This window comes from Pan paniscus, chromosome 3 (genome assembly GCF_029289425.2).
Source record: "Pan paniscus chromosome 3, NHGRI_mPanPan1-v2.0_pri, whole genome shotgun sequence".
NCBI classification, from domain to species: Eukaryota; Metazoa; Chordata; class Mammalia; order Primates; family Hominidae; genus Pan; species Pan paniscus.
Genome location: NC_073252.2, coordinates 115,850,799 through 115,868,788, shown reverse-complemented (window position 1 = coordinate 115,868,788; position 17,990 = coordinate 115,850,799). Strand labels below are relative to the sequence as shown.

Genomic DNA, 17,990 nt, shown 5'->3' with positions numbered 1-17,990 from the left:
CAGTCCTGTGGAACCTATGTAAATATAAAGTCAGCCCTCCTTATATGGGTTTCACATACATAGATCCAGTATATACATTTTTGATCCACTTTGGTTGAAAAAAAAATCCTCCTAAAAGTGGATTCATGCAGTTCAAACCTATGTTGTTCAAGGATCAGCTGCACTTTATCCTCAGGAAATGGACAAAAATCTTCTTTGTTATAGCTAGAACCCATTTCCTCTTTTTTGATCTTCAGAAAGTAACTTTCCCAGTTTATTGGTGTGTATTATATGTAACAGAACTACCACATTTACTCTAGTAAAGCAGAGATCACATCTACAACTTGTCTTCGGTCCATCACCTCTGTCCTTTAGTTATAGAGGCAGAATAATCGGATAGTATGATATTGAGTAAGCATTGTGTGTGTATGCATGTGTGTCTTTATGCATACATAAACCAGTTAAATATAGGTATCATAGAAAGCAATGAATCTATAGTTTCTGTCTTCAAAGGACTTACAAGTTCATTTGGCGATAAGATACCTAGACATAAAGAACTACTTGGTACAAACTACACAATCAGGTACAAACCATGTAAATGCTTGAGGTATTAAGTAGTACAAGGTGGCTTGGAGATCAAGGGAAGGCTTTGCAGAAGTGAGTGTGGTGATAGGTCTGGAAAGGATCTTATTATGTACACATAAACATACAGAAAACAGGAGCAGAGGGAGATAAAGAAAACGGAAGAGAGAAGTATCTCCTGCCTCTCACCTGGGTGAATAGGCTGGCGATCAGCATTATTATATATCTACCATGTTCCAGACTCTATGTTTCATGCTTTGTAGATTTTTCTTGATTAAGCATGAAGCAAATAAGATTAAGCATGAGGCAAATAAGACGTTAATTTTTTTTTTTTTTTTTTTTTTTTTGAGACAGGGTCTCCTCTGTTGCCCTGAGTAGCTGAGACTATAAGCACCTGCCATCACACCTGGCAATTTTTTTTTTTGTATTTTTTGTAGGGGCTGGGTTTCACCGTGGGGTCCAGGCTGGTATTGAACTCCTGGGCTGAAGTGATCCTCCCAGCTTGGCCTTCCAAAGTGGTGAACGTGTATTTAATAAATTATGCTGATGTTTTCCCACTCATAGAGTCTTAGTTGTCTTTGTTTTTCAAGTAGCTTGCAGATTGACTTTTCTTGTTATTTTTAGCACACACAAGTAGGATCATATGTTTAAAATTCTTCAACATTGCTTTGGGATTCAGGTTCTCTACAACTTAATAGTGATTCCGTAAAATGTCTAAATACTTTTCTCCAATTCCTGTTACATAAACATACTTTTATATAAATAAGTTTTGTAAAATAATCATGTCTGGAAATAATACATTAATAATGTTCCCCCTTTCACTGAGGAGAAATTGGAGACACAGGAAAGATGTCTAAACTACGCAGTGAAACAGTGGTAAAGTCTATACTAATACCCATAAACTGTCCAAAAATTCTATTTAAAAAAATGTTAAGTGCTTTTAGATTCATGGTTCTGATACGGGAGGCAGGGAAGTGCTGGGAGGAGAAAACTGGGGTCCCTAGCAAGGGTTCCACCCTCAGGCCTGTGCCCACAGTCCTAGGTGAGGACAGGCACTCCTGTTTTCATGCCAAATGTTGCATTTCCCAAGACCACCCTGGCCTGCCATGCCCCCATCCTGTGCCTATAAAAACCCCAAGACTCTAGCGGGCACAGACACAAGTGGCTGGACGTCGAGAGGAACACACCGGCAGAAGAACACACTGGTAGACACCGGTAGGCACCACAGGCCATCTATAGCGGCATGACGCTGAGTTCGCCCGAGGGCGGTGGGAGGAGAGCCTGGCAGCTGGGTGGCCGGACTCCAGGGGAAGGCCACCTTCCTACTGGCCTCCCCATCCATCTGCTAAGAGCTACTTCCACCATTTAATAAAACCTTGCACTCATTCTCTAAGCCCAGGTGTGAGCTGATTTTTCCAGTACACTAAGGCAGGAACCTGGATACAGAAAGCCATCTTTCCTTGCAATAAGGCAGAGGGTCTAATAGAGCTGATTAACACATGCCACCAGCAGATGGCAAAACTGAAAGAGCGCACTGTAACACACGCACACTGGGGCTTCGGAAGCTGTAGACACTCAACCCTAGACACTGCTGCGGGGTTGGAGCCCATGCTCCCCATCATCTCCCCATATGCATGTTCTCCCTAGTGGTATGCGCAGTGGTGCACTGAAAAAGTGAGCCACGCCCTCATCGCAGGACCTGCGAGGGGTATAAGGGAATTTTTCCCATTTCAACTGGGGCTTATCTGGGATCCTGGAAAGTGAGTGTGAATGCACAACTGTCAGATCTGTCTCTTTTCCAAAACCCTGCCATCTCTCTCTCTTTCCTGCAAGTAACAGGCTCTATTTACCTTCACGGAGTTTTAAACTGCCCTGACCGGGCTAGTCAAAACACCCAGACTTCGTCTATTTTCTCTTTCTCATAGTTTGAAATAGCTCTTATCTCTTGTTTTATAATGTTAGGAGTTTTGCTACAGGCTGCAGCCATGTTACTAAGTAAAATGAGTGCAGCCATCAAAGGTGCAAATCAGACCAATTGCTCCTAGAGGTGCCATCTTCACTTCCACCCCAACAGCTGCAGACCCACGCAGCTCAAGACAGCTCCCCTTACCCTCTCCCCTCCCAGCTCGGGTGCCTGAGCACAGCCACAGGGGTTGGGGGGCATTAGAAAACCGCGGCGGTGGCCAGGACCCCACAGGGCACGTCTCGTCCCCCGTGCCAACAGAGCATTTCTATCCTGGCCGAGGAATTCAACCGGGTCTGAACTGGGGAAGGACACAGGGATTAAAGCGACTCACTTGCACTGAACAAGGAATTCTTCCCCCAGGACCTTCCCTTTTGCCCTTTATACTGTTTTTCTCTTTTTCCCTTTCGTGTGAGAGGACTGACCCCTCCCAGCACTCTGTTTCTGATAGGGAAGTTGATGGAGGAACAGCCCCTTCTGGCTGATAACTGCACATTTGGCAGGGCTCATTTGACACACTCTAAACAGGTACAAACAGCCTCTGAAATACCTTTTCAGTCCCAAACTCGATTCCAAGCTTCAGGCTGTGGCCCTAGAAAGAAAAACCCCATGGCATAAACAGGCCCAGGGAACTCAAAGGTTGTCCACAGCAGGAAAAAATGGAGGCATAGGTGATGGCGGTTAATTCCCATTCTCTAGGTTTTCCCTGCTTCGTGGGCAGATACCTCATGGGTATCTATGGCTAGCACCTGTCAAGGTCACCAGGACTCAGGGATAAGAGGTGGAAGGGAAGGGAGGATGCCTGCTTTGCTTTCTCTCTTCATCACACCCTGTGTTTTTGCTGAAAGAAGGAAGGGAATGAAGTAAACCTCTATTTACTGTCTTTCAGAATGGGCAACTGGCTGTCTTCACCACCCCCAACTTATTCTTCTGGAGTGTATCCTGAACTATTGGGACTGTTTTGACCCTCAGAATCTGTAGGAAAAATGATTCATAGCTCTCTGAACAAAGGTTTGGCCAAATTATGATTTACAGCAAGGACAGACTTGGCCTCAGGAAGGAACCATTCATTTCAATATCATCCAGCACTTAGAACTTTTCTGTAGATGTGAGGACAGATGGTCCGAGGCCCCAAATGTGCAGGCTTTCTATACTTTGCAAGGCAATCCAGACCTTTGCTGATAGTGTAGAGTTGATCCAGCCCTCCTGCTTTCCATCTCAGGAAAGACTGCAAGGGGTAAGCCTGGGGAATTAAAGAGCTCTGGAGGCACTCCCAGAAGAGGAAGCAGGTCCCTCAAGCCCTGCTCCTCCGGGTCCACCTTGACCTCCCTATTCAGCTTCAGCATCTCACTCACCCCCTCCTAAAAATCCTCACCCTAAACAAGCCCCAGTCTCACTCTTGCCCCTTCAACAAATGCCCAGTGAATTTGGACCCAGTAAAAGCAAATTAAGGGGGATCTTGGCAAGTTTTGAGATGACCCTGATAGATATATAGCGGCTTTCCAGAATTTCACCCAAATATTTGAACTCTCCTGAAGAGACATTATGTTACTTTTGAATTAGAACCTGACAGACACTGAGAAACAGGCCACTCTGCAAGCAGCAGAGAGATTTGGTGATAAGCTTTGCACCACATATAGCGTCAGAGAAGGGAAAAAACAGTATCCAACTGGAAGAGAAGCAGTACCAGTGAATGACCCTAAATGGGATCCCAATGATGAGATGGGAGACTGGAAGAGGAGACACTTTCAAGTGTGCATAATGGAGGGCTTACGTAGGACTAAGACCAAGCTCTCAATTATACTAAGTTGTCTATGATTGACCAGGGATTTGATGAAAATCACACTGCCTTCCTGGAGAGGCTAAGAGAGGCCTTGGTAATGCACACCTCTCTATCTCCTGATTGAGTCCAGGGAAAGCTAACCCTATAGGATAAATTTATTACTCAGGCAGCTCCTGACATCAGGAGGAAGCTACAAAAACAGGCCCTGGGACCAGATAGTACATTAGAAGACCTCCTGAAAGCGGCCACCTCAGTCTTTTACAACAGAGAAAGGGAAACACAAGAAAGAGGCAAAAGCTTGAATGGCCACTGTGCAAGGCCAAAAACCCCAGAATTCTCAGTGTACACCTGTTAATGGCTACAGATGTGGCAAGAACAGTTATCTTTCTTCTAAAGTTTAACCGCTTCCATACAAAGTTTAATTTCTTTTTTCTTTTTTTTTTGAGATGGAGTCTCGCTCTGTGGCCCAGGCTGGAGTGCAGTGGCCCGATCTTGGCTCACTGCAAGCCCCGCCTCCCGGGTTCACGCCATTCTCCTGCCTCAGCCTCCCGAGTAGTTGGGACTACAGGCACCTGCCACGACGCCCGGCTAATTTTTTGTATTTTTAGTAGAGATGGGGTTTCACCATGTTAGCGAGGATGGTCTCGATCTCCTGACCTTGTGATCCACCCGCCTTGGCCTCCCAAAGTGCTGAGATTACAGACATGTGCCACTGCGCCCAGCCACAAGGTTTAATTTTTTTCACCAGAAACAGCTCTGGGTACAATGTTGTTGTTAGTATATTTCACTTCTTATCTCTGTAATCTTTGGCACTAAATTCTTTCCTTGTATAGTACACATGTTTAAACCATGCATACTTAACTTTATAAAACTTTTTTTTTTCTCTCATGCCTAGAAGCCATCAAACTCCAAATGGTCAGGCAACCAGAGCCTCAGGTGATGGCTCCCCTTTGCAAGGAACCGTTAGATTAACCTCTGGGAGGAATCTGACTGCCATTTTACCCAAAACAATGCCCCTGTCAGCAGGAAGCAGCTAAGACCAATCATCATCCATATTTTAATGGCAGTTAGATGTACCTCTTCAGAGGAGGGAAATGATAAGGGAGAGGGGCTGGGAAGTGCTGGGAGAAGGGCAGGGTTCTTGGTGAGGGCTCCATCCTCGGGCCTGTGCCCATAGTCCTAGTTGAGGACAGGCACTCCTGTTTTTGCACCCAAATGTTGCATTTGCCGAGATGACCCTGGCCTGCTATGCCCCCATCCTGTGCCTATAAAAACTCCGAGACCTTAGCAGGCACAGACACAAGTGACTGGACGTTGAGAGGAACACATCAGCAGAAGAACACACCGACAAACATGAGCAGACGCTGGCATGCCATCTACAATGACACGATGTGGAGTTCGGCCAAGTGTGGTCGGAGGATAGCCCGGCCACTGGGTGGCCCGACCCTAGGGGAAGACCACCTTCCCACTCCATTCCCCTTCTGGCCTCCCATCCATCTGCTGAGAGCCACTTCCACCATTCAATAAAACCGTGCACTCATTCTCTAGGTCCACATGTGATCTGATTTTTCCGGTACACTAAGGCAAGTACCGGGGATACAGAAAGCCCTCTGTCCTTGCAATAAGGCTGAGGGTCTAATAGAGCTGATTAACACATGCCACCTGCAGACAGCAAAGCTGAAAGTGTTCACTATAGCACACGCACGCTGGGGCTTTGGGAGCTGCGAGCACTCAACCCTAGACACTGCTGTGGGGTCAGCGCTCCCTATGAGTTGCCTGTTTGCATGCTCCCCCTAGGGGTATTAGCAGTGAGGCACCAAAGAAGTGAGCCACACCTCATCACACGCCTTGTGATGGGGATTAGGGAACTTTTCCTGTTTCAGTTCCTGTATTATATTGCTATTTTCAGGGGCAAAGGACTTCTGACTCTTAGTTAGTACCATGCTTCATGAGCCTTCTGAAGTATGTTGAATGCAAGGCTAGTTAATCATATGACTTTCTAACACGCCCATAGTGTCCCTGATTGTTGAAGCACACATAGTGAAAAATAGGAACAGACTCCAGTTGCCATTGAGGTACTGAAACTAGCTAACCCACATTTAATCAACAAAAGAGTTGTGCAAAAAAGAAACTTTCTTTTTTAGTTGTTTGTTTCTAACAGTAGATGATACTAAAAAGAGGTATAGACAACAAAAGGAATCATATGAGAAATACATAGAATGAGATAATTGGGCAAAATTTCATGACGTTTCCTAAAAATATAGACGTTGTTCATTTTGTAGGCTGAAGGAAAAATGAAGTAATGGTGGAGATTGTCTTTGAGTATTTTTGCATTAATTTCATTGAACATGATGACTAATCTCTGTTAGAATTTCTTTTTTGCTGTTTTATAGCTAAGAGAGAAAGCACTTCTCTCTCTCTTTTTTTTTAAGCATGATATAATGTCTCTGCCATTGGGTTGAATATGTCTCTATAATCTACCCCTATTGTCTATAAAATTCCCTGGATAGTAGTTGACAGTCAATTGTTCAATAATGAGTGATCTATCCTGGAGCCTGCATAATTAGATTTCATTTTGCTTAGTATATATTAGGTTGGTGCAAAAGTAATTGCAGTTTTTGCCATTACTTTTAATGTGAAAAACGCAATAACTTTTGCAACAACCTGATATATAGTTTTCACTTGGTCATTTAGACAAGCTACATTAAATATTGCTTTTTGTTTCAGAAGTCTTTGCTTTTCAGTCTAGTAGTAAGTTTCTTTCACATTAGCTTTCAAAAAATGAATCTTCATTTCAGTTCTAAACTTTGTTGTAATTTCAATGACTTTACTATCTGTAATGTTCTCTGTCATTATTGCTAAGTAAATCACAAGAACCTTGTTTCCAAAATAATAATTTTGAGAAACAATTTGAGAGTTTATACAGAAATTTTCTAAGGTTTGGTAATAGAAAAAAAATTTAAAGCTCCTGGAAGGATTTCTATTTACACAGTTTCCAGATAGGGAACTAGTAACTTGCTGATGTTTTAATAAAGAAAAATCTGGAATGCCAAACATTGATCAATGTTCTCTTTATTTTGCTTGTACTGAAATGAGGACATTTATTTAAAAATCAGTCTGAACAAGCAGCTGTCTATTATTGTGTCCTGTGTAATCTTACATATGTGATTAAATACAAAACCCATGTATTTATTTGTTCTTTTGGAAACCTATTTATTTTTGCTTCTGAGGCCCCTAAAAAGAATAGGTAAACTTTTTTTATGTTTAACTCATATTTCTTATCCAAAGTATTAACATATTAAAATGCAAACCATCTCAACGAAATTTTTATCTTTTCCTTGTAGTTAATACTTATTCTGGAAGTTACAGGTCTGAGAGAGAGAGAATTATGGAAAAAATGTATTTAAATAGAATGTGTTATGCTGCCAAAGTCTTAAATCAATCATGACAACACTGTTCACAGTGACTTGTTTCTTTATTACCCCAAGGCTTATTGGTTGATTTTTGACCATTCTAGCACCTTTCCATATGAACACATTTCCATTTGATTTCTACTGTTAAATGTCTATTTAGACTGCAGTTCTTGCGATTTTATAAGATGATTTCCTGGATGATTTCTTCATTTTCTTGACATAATAGGTACCACATTCAGCTATTTTACTTTTCTCTGTAGCTTCCCTGTGGGTCCTTGGAGACAGGGGTGGTAAAGAGAATTTCCCACTTTTGAGGTCTCACTTTTCATGGTTAGTGTAACTCTATTTTCTCAAGCAACAGTTTCACTGAAAGTGACATGTTTCTTCTTGGTTCTTTGTTATTTGTGTCTTTTCAAATTCCCAGGAAGTGTGATTTCTAAAGCATGGTCACTAAGTAGGTTACTATTGTCCCTAAAGTGGAAATTACATTAGTGGAGGAGAAAGTCAGACTTTTCTTGTAGTTCCTACCTCTTAATTCACTTTGATTCAAAAAAAGCATTTAGCAGATATGTAGTCCCAGGTCTTCAAAATCCAGAGATGAGCAAGATCACCTCAGTGTCAAAGCCATAGCCCTTGGTCAGCAGAAGACAAGTTAGAGGCTGATGACTGGCTTTCTAATTCACAGTCACTGAAGCATCTCCACACTGACCGTAACCCTCTAGAAAAATTAGTTGGTATATATTTTGCTTAATTATCAAAAACGTATATGTATAATTAATTTTTTTTAGGTTTTTGATTGGATGAATGAAAAGAGATAAAGCCAAAATGTTATTCTATCCTTTAGGATAATCTGCTAGTAATATCCTTAACTTTTATATGTGATTTGGTTTTGAGGACTTGAACATAGTAGGTTTGCAAAGTTATTTCTTTCTTTTGTTCATAAATGGAATAAAAATCTAAGAAATCTGTGAATGAGTATGACCAAAAGATTTTTCTATTTTAAAAGATAAAATCATGACAATGTAGAGAAAGAATAACATGGTTTAAAAAAAAGACCAGTGAAAAAGGAATGTAATTACGTGTTATGTTGTGAATTGTTATTCCTGATACATGAATTGTGCACACCAATTCAAACTGAAGGTCCAGCTTGTGAAGGTCTTGACCTAATAACATCAAAAGCTATATGTCAGTTACATTCTTCCTTTCTGCTCCATTCGTTCTTGTTTACTATTCTCTGTAGATTTGTTTTTAAATGTATTTCACATGTTTCTGAATAAGAGAATGTAATCTAGTGATGGTTAATTTTGTATGTCAACTTAACTGGGCCATGGGATTCCCAGATATTGGGTTAGACATCATGCTGAGTGTGCCTGTGAGAGTGTTTTAGGATGAGACCAACATCTGAATTAGCAGGACAAGGAAAGCAGACTGCCCTCCCCATGAAACTGGGGTGGGCTTCATCCAGTCAATGCCTGAATAGAGCAAAAAGGCTGATGCTGCCAGGTAGGAAAAATTTCCTCACCTCTGACTGCCTTTGAGCTAAGGCTTTGATCTTTTACTGCTTTCAGACTTGGACTGGAACTTACTTCACCAGATCTCATGGTTCTTGGGCCTTCAGACTCAGGTTGGAACTATGCTATCAGCTTTCCTGGATCTCCAGCTTGCTGACTACACAATCTAGGACTTCTCAGCCTTTGTAATTGTGTAAGCCAATTTTGTATAACAAATCTCTATCCATTTATCTAGAAACAATAAATATATATCTAATAGATATGAAGTCTTATGCTTCATAATGACATCTCAATGAGGGACTGCATATACAATGGTGGTCTTGTAAGATTATAAAGGATCTGAAAAATTCCTATCACCTAGTGACATCATACCTGTCATCATAGTGCAATTACTTTATTTAAAAAATAAGTTTAGTATAGACTAAGTGTAAAGTGTTTATAAAGTCTACAGTAGTATAAAGTAATGTCCTAGGCCTTTACATTCACTCACCACTCACTCACTGACTTTCAGTCCTGCAAGCTACATTCATGGTAGGTGCCCTATACAGGTGTACTTAAAAAAAATCTTTTGTACCATATTTTATTGCACTTTTCCTTTGTTTAGATATACAAATATTTACCATTATGTTAGAATTGACTACAGTATCCAGTACAGTAACATGCTGCTCAGGTTTGTGGCCTGGGGACAATAGGCTATACCATATGGTCAAAGGGTGTAGTAGGCTGCACTGTCTAGGTTTGTGTGTGTGCACTCTATGATGTTTGCACAATGACAAAATTGCCTAATGATGCATTTCTCAGAATATATCTTCATTAAGTGATACATTACTCTATATCTATCTAGATAAAGATATTTATGAAATATATATTCTATTATAAATATACAGATATATTGTTTAAAGAACTATTGGTTCTTTCTCTGGAGAACCCAGACTAATATATAATTATTTTCTTTAGAATCTGTTCAGAATCAGTTTAGTCAATGTTCAGCTTGGGTAAATCCAAATTCAAACTCCTCCCTCTCCCTACATCTATTATTATTCCCTTCATCTCCAGGTTTCCCTCAGCATAAAACAGTCAAATGTCAAGAGAAGGGTTAAACATGTACAACATCTTCGTGGGCAGTCACACCCTTCATCTATATTCCAACGTATTTTCAATTATCACTGTAACATTGCTGTTAACATTAAGAGTATAGACAGGTAAATGTATTTTTCCCTTTTCTTTCTCTAAATTTGTCATTTAAGATGAATATATAAACATCTTCATAAGATAGATATGTTATTTATCTTCCACAGATAATGAGGATCAACTGTATATTGTGAATTTACCTACTCACTGAAATTTATTTGGAACCCTAAAATCAATGCTTGGTTATTTGCAGACATGCACATATATGTAAAGAGTGGCCAAAAATTTGAGTCACCCAAAGCACTTGTTTCCAGCTGAAGGTGAACAAAGAGACACTTTGCCTTCCTGTTTCTGTTCCCCTATGGTAAACAAGTGGGTGTTTTGGTAGTTTATTTAATATGTGTGTGTGTGTTTTTTTTCTTTTTTTTTGTATTTTTTCATCATTTTGTTGTTTAATAGTCCCCAAGCATAGTTCTGAAGTGCTCTCTAGTGTTTCTAAGTGCAAAAGACTGGGACATGCCTTATGGAGAATGTAGGTGTGCTAGGTAAATTTCATTCAGGCATTAATTATAGTGCTGTTGGCAATAAGTTCAATGTTACTGAATCAACAATATATACTGAATGTGATTTTAAACAGAAATATACATAAAGCAAAATTCTATATTGGTCAGTTGATAAAAATGTGAGCACAGGCTCACAGGAACCTAACTCTGCATTTCCCATAGAAACAATGGTTCAGTATTCATTAATTCAGTGTTTGTGGTGATTTTATATAACCATAACATACACAGTTACCATGATTAACAAGAATCAACTGTATGTGGTATGAATAAGAAGAGACAGTGTTAATTTTTCTCCAGGCTCTTGTTGCATGTTCTTAGGTTTGTTTTCTTGATTTAACTTCTAGGCTACAGTTTTCCATCTGTTTAATAAGAATGATAATTCCAGAGCCACAGTCTGGAAGTGTTGTTTTAAAGATTGAATAAAGTAATATGTATAACATTGCTTTGTAAACTGAAATGATGCAACAGGAGCAGAAAACGTTATTTATTTAAAGGAAAGAAAATATGCTAGAGATTTTATAATTACTAATGTTTACCACTGTTTAGTAAGAGTATTCAGTTCTTTCTTGATTTAATAAGATGACAAATCACATGTTAAGCTGTTAAACAGTTTACATCTGAAATTCAAAGTTTATTTTAAGTAGGAGCATTGTCTCTTATTTTATCTATGTCTCCCAACTTGTTAAAATATATTACATTGCATAGGAGCAAAACTGAATATCAAAGAATACTGTGGGCTTGCATGTACTTGTGTCTTTTGTTTTCCCTGGGGTAGCTCTGCTTAATTTACTAACACATAAATCTCTCCTACTCTTAGTGCTGGAAAGTCAATTTAGCTGAGGAAGAATGAAGCTGAATTCGGTTCTGCCTCATGCATCACCAACAAATTGCTAGGCCAGTTAAGTTTTGATTGCAGAATATTTATTTTTGGTGACAGATGTTGCTGATGTAAGAACCTACATGATCACAGCTTGAATTAGCCTGGGTTGAGGTTGAAAAAAATTGAAATGGAAAGTGTTAATGGAAGTAAATATGCAACATCAGGATGACATTTTTAGTATTATATTTCTGATGATATTTTTGTGGTAAATGGGGTGTGACTACATTTGCATGCAGGCAATGAATTTTGGCAGAAAGATGGATATAGCCTTTTATGAAATCACATTCTTAAGGTGATAGTTTGGTTATGGAACCTAAGAGAGTTAAATTTGCTACATTCTAAGTACCTGTTTGGATCAAAGCAGGTTCCAGTGTAGAGACTAGTGACTAGAAATCATGTAATTTCGGAGAAGGTTACCAACACCTGTGTTATGTCTATCAAATCTCATATCATATCATATTATAATAGTTTTCTTTACCTTTCTTTTCTAGTGGTCCAGAAATGACTATGAACGTCTTTGCATGTAATAGATTTTCAGTGACTGTTAGATGAAAATTAGCTGCATAGGACATAATTCCCACATCTCCACACTGAATGCACACAGACTTTCACATGAGAGGAAAAGAATCATTGGGACTCTTGTCTCCTTGGCAAGATCATGCATAGTTTTATGCATAAAGGTTTTTGTGGCCCCCACATGAATCACTAATGGTGACATGTCTGGGAGGTGTCACATGGAGGCCACTGAGAAGGCCATGGCAGTAATTCTTTCACTACAACCCACCTTTCCTCTTTGAAAACAGCCAAAATCTCCTTACCCAATGGGTCTTTCATTCTTGCTGTGAAGTTGTTGAACATATAAAAAAATCATTAGAAATTCTGATTTTTACTCATTGCAAGTAAAAGAAGATAAGAAAAGGAATGATTCCTATTGATGCAGGATGTTTTCTTGACCCCTTTGTGGAACTCACAGCAGTGATGCCCCATTTACTCAGCTGCCCTGCTCAACCCCTCGTGGGAGGCAGCGTGCAGGTGAACCAATATGGGAAGCAGAGCGAATGAGTGAAAGAACTGGCCCACTGCTTCAGTGCTGGCAGGATCAAACTCTATACAGGCCCTGCAGCATCATCCGGGTGGGGGTGCCTGGTGACCCCAAGGCCCCAGAGGGCATGTTACAATGTTCCCTTAGCTCCGCTGCCCATGGACAGCAATGTGTTATCAGCTCAGTGGGCCCTTTTCTCATCACATGGGGAGGCTGCCCTCTGCCAGCAAGGGCAAAGGGCCACTGTGACAGCCTTATTGCGTACTTGCGCTTGGTGCATCTTGAATTCTTGTCTGGTGCCCAAGAGGAATGAGGTCATGCAGATAAATTGAAGGATGGTGAATGAGGATAATTTTATTGAGTGATGAAAGTGGCTCTCAGTGGAGAGGGGAGCTGGAAAGGAGATAGGAAGGATAGGTCACGCTCTCCTAAAGTCAAGCCTCCTCTCTGCCTCTCTCTTCCAAAGTCAAGTTGCCTCTTTTCGACGTCTAGCTGCCATCTCTGAAGTCAAGTCACCTCTCCCTAGTGTCCAGTAGCTTCTCTCCTCTATTGGCTGAGTCTGAGGTCTTTATAGGCACAGGATGTGGGGGGTTGGGGGTGGCGAGGGGGGCAGAGTGGGCCATAGGTAGTTTTGGAAAAGACAACATTTTATTTGTAAAAAGACATTATTCAGAAAGAACCAACTGGGAAAGGGCAAGCACACAGGGATGGAAGTTCTCACTTTGGGCCATGGGTTTCAGGTGTTTTGGCTTGAAGGCGGCGTTTTGCTGGGGACCCACCCCTGTCTGCCTTGAATTTCTCTGCCTCCTACCTCTATCACTATTAGTAGAGGAAAAAAAGTATTGGTTAAGTTAGCCTGATTGTTTTTTCTTTCCCAATAGTATATTAGTTTTTTATGTACTAAAAGGAAGATTTAGTTTTGACATGCTTATGTTTGGCTATGAATTTTAAAATACAGTTTTTGAAGATATATTGGAAGACAGCACAATTGGAAATATGCAGATCATATCTTAATTTTACAAAGTATATTTTTAATATTCAGTCTTTGTCCACATTATAACTATATGACAGGTAGCTTTGCCAACATCTTTTATTTATTCTTGGTAGAGGGCATCCACTCGTTTGCTCTTGGAAATCCAAGTAAATGATTAATGAATCAAGAGCAAAAACAACAATGAGTTATTTCTTCACCAAAGACAGTTTTCTGCTTTGTATAGTGTTTTTAAAAACAGATACAATGGTTTATCTTTGCTGAGACGTGGGACAATTTTCTTGCAAATTTTGAAAGTGAACTTTTAAACAGAGGGAATGAAAATACACACACACATACACACACACACACACACACACACACACACGAACACACACGAGACAGGAAAGTCCTGAGTGCAGATAATAGTTATAATGATAATTATTAGACTTTCATGTTAAATAGATATAGAAAAGTGATAGCTGTTACATTACTGGGAGGTTGTTTAGACTCTAGGTCATTTCAGGCAGGCAAAATCACTGATTTAATACAACACGTCTTGTTTAATGAATGGCTAAGTCCCAAATATCTGACAACTCCACATCTCTCTCATTTCTTTCAGAGTGTGAAAGGAGAGGAATCATGTATTTTAATAATGTGAAAAGCTGACATAGAGCTGTCACATATTTTGGCTCATCCTCTTTTCCATAGGAAGTACAATGTTGAGTTGGTTCTAACTGACCCATGAGGTTACTGATTTTATGTTGCCAGAAAGACTGGTGACTGCAACTCAATAAGGCAGGCTCTTCCTGTGCAGGTAGAATGGCAACTCCTAATGTCCAGGTATAACTACTACTGGACCAAATATTTTATATGTATTTCTTATTTCCTATTGTTAGATGTTACTGATATGAATCCAAAGCCAAGAGTCATTTCTTGGGGCCTGAATAAAAGTTAGAATTTGGACTTATAGATAATGCTATCTTCATATATCTGTGGTTCCGATAAGCTTTTTTTTCTTTTCTTTTCTTTTCTTTTTTTTTTTTTTTGAGATGGGGTCTTTCTCTGTCACCCAGGCTGGAGTGCAGTGGCACAATCTTGGCTCACCGCAACCTCTGCCTCCTGGTTCAAGTGATTCTCCTGCCTCAGCCTCGAGTAGCTGGGATTACAGGCACCCATCAACACGCCCGGCTAATTTTTGTATTTTTAGTAGAGACGGGGTTTTGCCATGTTGGCCAAGCTGGTTTTGAACTCCTGACCTCAGGTGATCTGCCTGCCTTGGCCTCCCAAAGTGCTGGGATTACAGGTGTAAGCCACTGCACCTGGCCCCTGATCTTTATAATGTCAATACATGTCACTATGCAATAAAGAAACCAAAAGTGTTTATTAAAGGTGCCGCTGATGGCCACTGCTTAATTGAATCGAGCCAATAGGGCAGAGTTTTTTAGAAACAGAGCATTGAGAAAGTGTAGGTTTTGCATATTTAAATGGATAACAATCCAGTAACAAATATTACATTACGTTAATATGTATAATTTAGTTCGTTAGCTTGAATTGTAAAGAAATCTCTTCACTGCACAAAATACATTGACTTTTCTAACTGTGTGTGTGTCTATTAGCCAATTTAGCTTCTCTTTTCTGCCCATTCACTTGTAAAAGCTGCTAATTCATCAACAGAAAGTGGATACAATCTACATACGAAATGAGTTAGAGGCAAGGAAGCAGTTGATTGCAGACATCAAGTAACTTATTAGCAATGTTTTACATAGCTTTGTTCTTTAATGGATTGTGCAGGTTCATTCTTCATTGTGTTGACATTTAAGAGAGAAATTAAGGAAAAGTGAATGGTGGTTAAACATTTGGTACAAATACAATAGCACGATGAGTGTGGGTATTGAAGAAGGTATGTCAGATGAATGCCAGATAGTGAGTTGCAGGCTTATGTATCACCTGGTTTCTATAAAATGAGCAGAAATGTCAAACATTTCACTTAAAAAAAGATCATTCCATCTGTTCTCCATTGCTCTGGGAGAGTAAGTTTAACTTGTAGTGCTTGCTTTAGCTAACTAGAAATTCAGGAAAACCATAAATAAATTTTTGAAAACTAGCCTTCAGATGTGAAAAACATGGAATTAGCTATGAATCTTTGTTAGGGGGATATAATTAAAACCAAAATCTCTTCCTAATCCAGAAAAGCTCTTTAGAATGGTAGAAGAGAAACAATTTTATTATTGAATAAACATTAAACCAGAGTGTGATGAACATCATGAGCAATTGGCAAAGAGGTTGAAGACAGAAAAAATAGCTGTCTTTTATATAACTAAGCAGATGCAGACCATTATATATACATTTTCTCAAGACAAACAATATTATTAGTCCACAAGAGGCCTGGACAGCACCATTTATCACACATTGTTTATCTTAAGTTCACCTCACAACTGGGGGGACCATATGTGTTCATAAATTGGTTGTATCCAAAGGAAAAATAAACTTCTCCTATCTTTATGACAATAGGTACCTTTGGTGCTTGGAGCAAGGTACTCAATAAACTTAGGCAGAAAGTGAGAGGTAGGGTTCCTATCTTCTTTGGTGATTACATTTCAAAAACATGCTTCCTAGGTCCTTGAGAAAGACATTCCTTGGTCCTAAAGCTGACAAGTTTATTTAGCTTTAGAAAAGATTTATGTATATTTCAAAGAGACAGAGAGTTTACAATTATAACTTTTCTAAAATAAATGCTCTAAGACTTTAACTGAAATCCCAGTTTTACCACTGAGTAGTTGTGCTACCTTGAGGATTCTATTAATCTTTATGAATCCTAAGTTTGTCATCTGTAAAGTGGGAATCATACTGCCTGCATCATAAGATTATTGTGATGATAAATTGAGACAACTTATATAAATCTTTAACAGAGTCTTTAACAAAGTGAATGGTTACTATGGTGGTTACCATTATAGGGCTAGCCCCTCTACTTATAATTTTGAACCTTCCCATCAACTCCAGAATGATGCTTCATCAATTTTTCCTTCTTTTGCTCATATCAACATGTTTTTATTAATACAGTAGAATCTTTCCTTCAATCTTCAAATGCATTTACATCTTCTCTGTTACAAAGCAAATATTTAAATGTTAAATAAAACAATACACACTGCAACTTACTTTGATCTATTTTTTAAAATCAACATTCTAAAAGTATTATTTATGGATAATATAATGCACTTATTTTAAGCACAGCTTAGTTTTTGTGACAAACATATATGTTTATATAACCACTAACACAATCAGTATTTAATTACCACAGAAAGTTCTTTAATGCCAATCTGTAGTCAATCCCCATCTGAAACCCTGCCAGAGGCAACCCCAAATATCTGCTTTCTGTCTCTATAGATGTCTTGCCTTTTCTGGGTTTTCATATACATGAAATCATGTAATATATACTGTTTTGTGTTTGCCATATATTTTCAGCAAAGTAATTTTAAGATCCATCCATGCTGTTGTATAAGTAATCTACTCCCTTCTATTACTAAGTAATATTGCATTATGTTATTAAATCATAATTTGTTTATCAATTCAATTGCTGTTGGACATCTGAGTTGTTTCCAGTTTGGGCTATTATGAGTAAAGCTGTTATAAATATTCTTGAGCAAATATTTGAGTGAATGTATGTTTTCACTTCTCTTGGGTAAATATTTAGGAGTAGAATTGCTGGATCAAAAGACAGATGTATGTTTAAACATATAGGAAACTGTTAAAGTGTTTCCCAAGGTGCCTGTACATTTACATTTTCAGCAATGCATGAGAGTTTCAGTTTCCTTACCAATACTTGGTATTGCCAATCTTTTTAATTTTAGGTGTTCTAACTGATATGCACTTAAATCAGTTTGTAGCTTTGGTTTGCATTTCTCTTCCAGTGTCTCTGAGACTTGGAACTTGCTGCTCTATTCTGCTGGGGGAATAAATCACTCATCTCTTGCCTGGTTGGAAAGGATTATTTAGTTGTCTGTGTTGGGTGAGAGATGGAATCTAGGCAACCTAACCTCTATGTAGACTTTAAACTGAGGCTGGCCCCCACTCTTCCTGCTCCCAAGACTTCTGTGCCTCAAATTCTAAGCCTTTCAGAAAGATTTCTGTAGCCTGGAAAGCCTGGGCATCCTCCTCCTCAATAGGCACTTA

The 17,990-nt window shown here is 39.3% G+C and overlaps 1 long non-coding RNA gene across 1 annotated transcript in view; it reads left to right on the top strand.

Moving 5' to 3' along the window:
• Positions 1-9,410, top strand: part of LOC117980042 (uncharacterized) — a 72,822-nt gene extending 63,412 nt beyond the window's left edge. Inside the window, exon 3 of the long non-coding RNA XR_004671171.2 lies at positions 9,289-9,410. This is a non-coding gene — a long non-coding RNA (uncharacterized LOC117980042). The remainder of the gene's footprint in view (positions 1-9,288) is intronic.
• Positions 9,411-17,990: the final 8,580 nt, after the last annotated feature.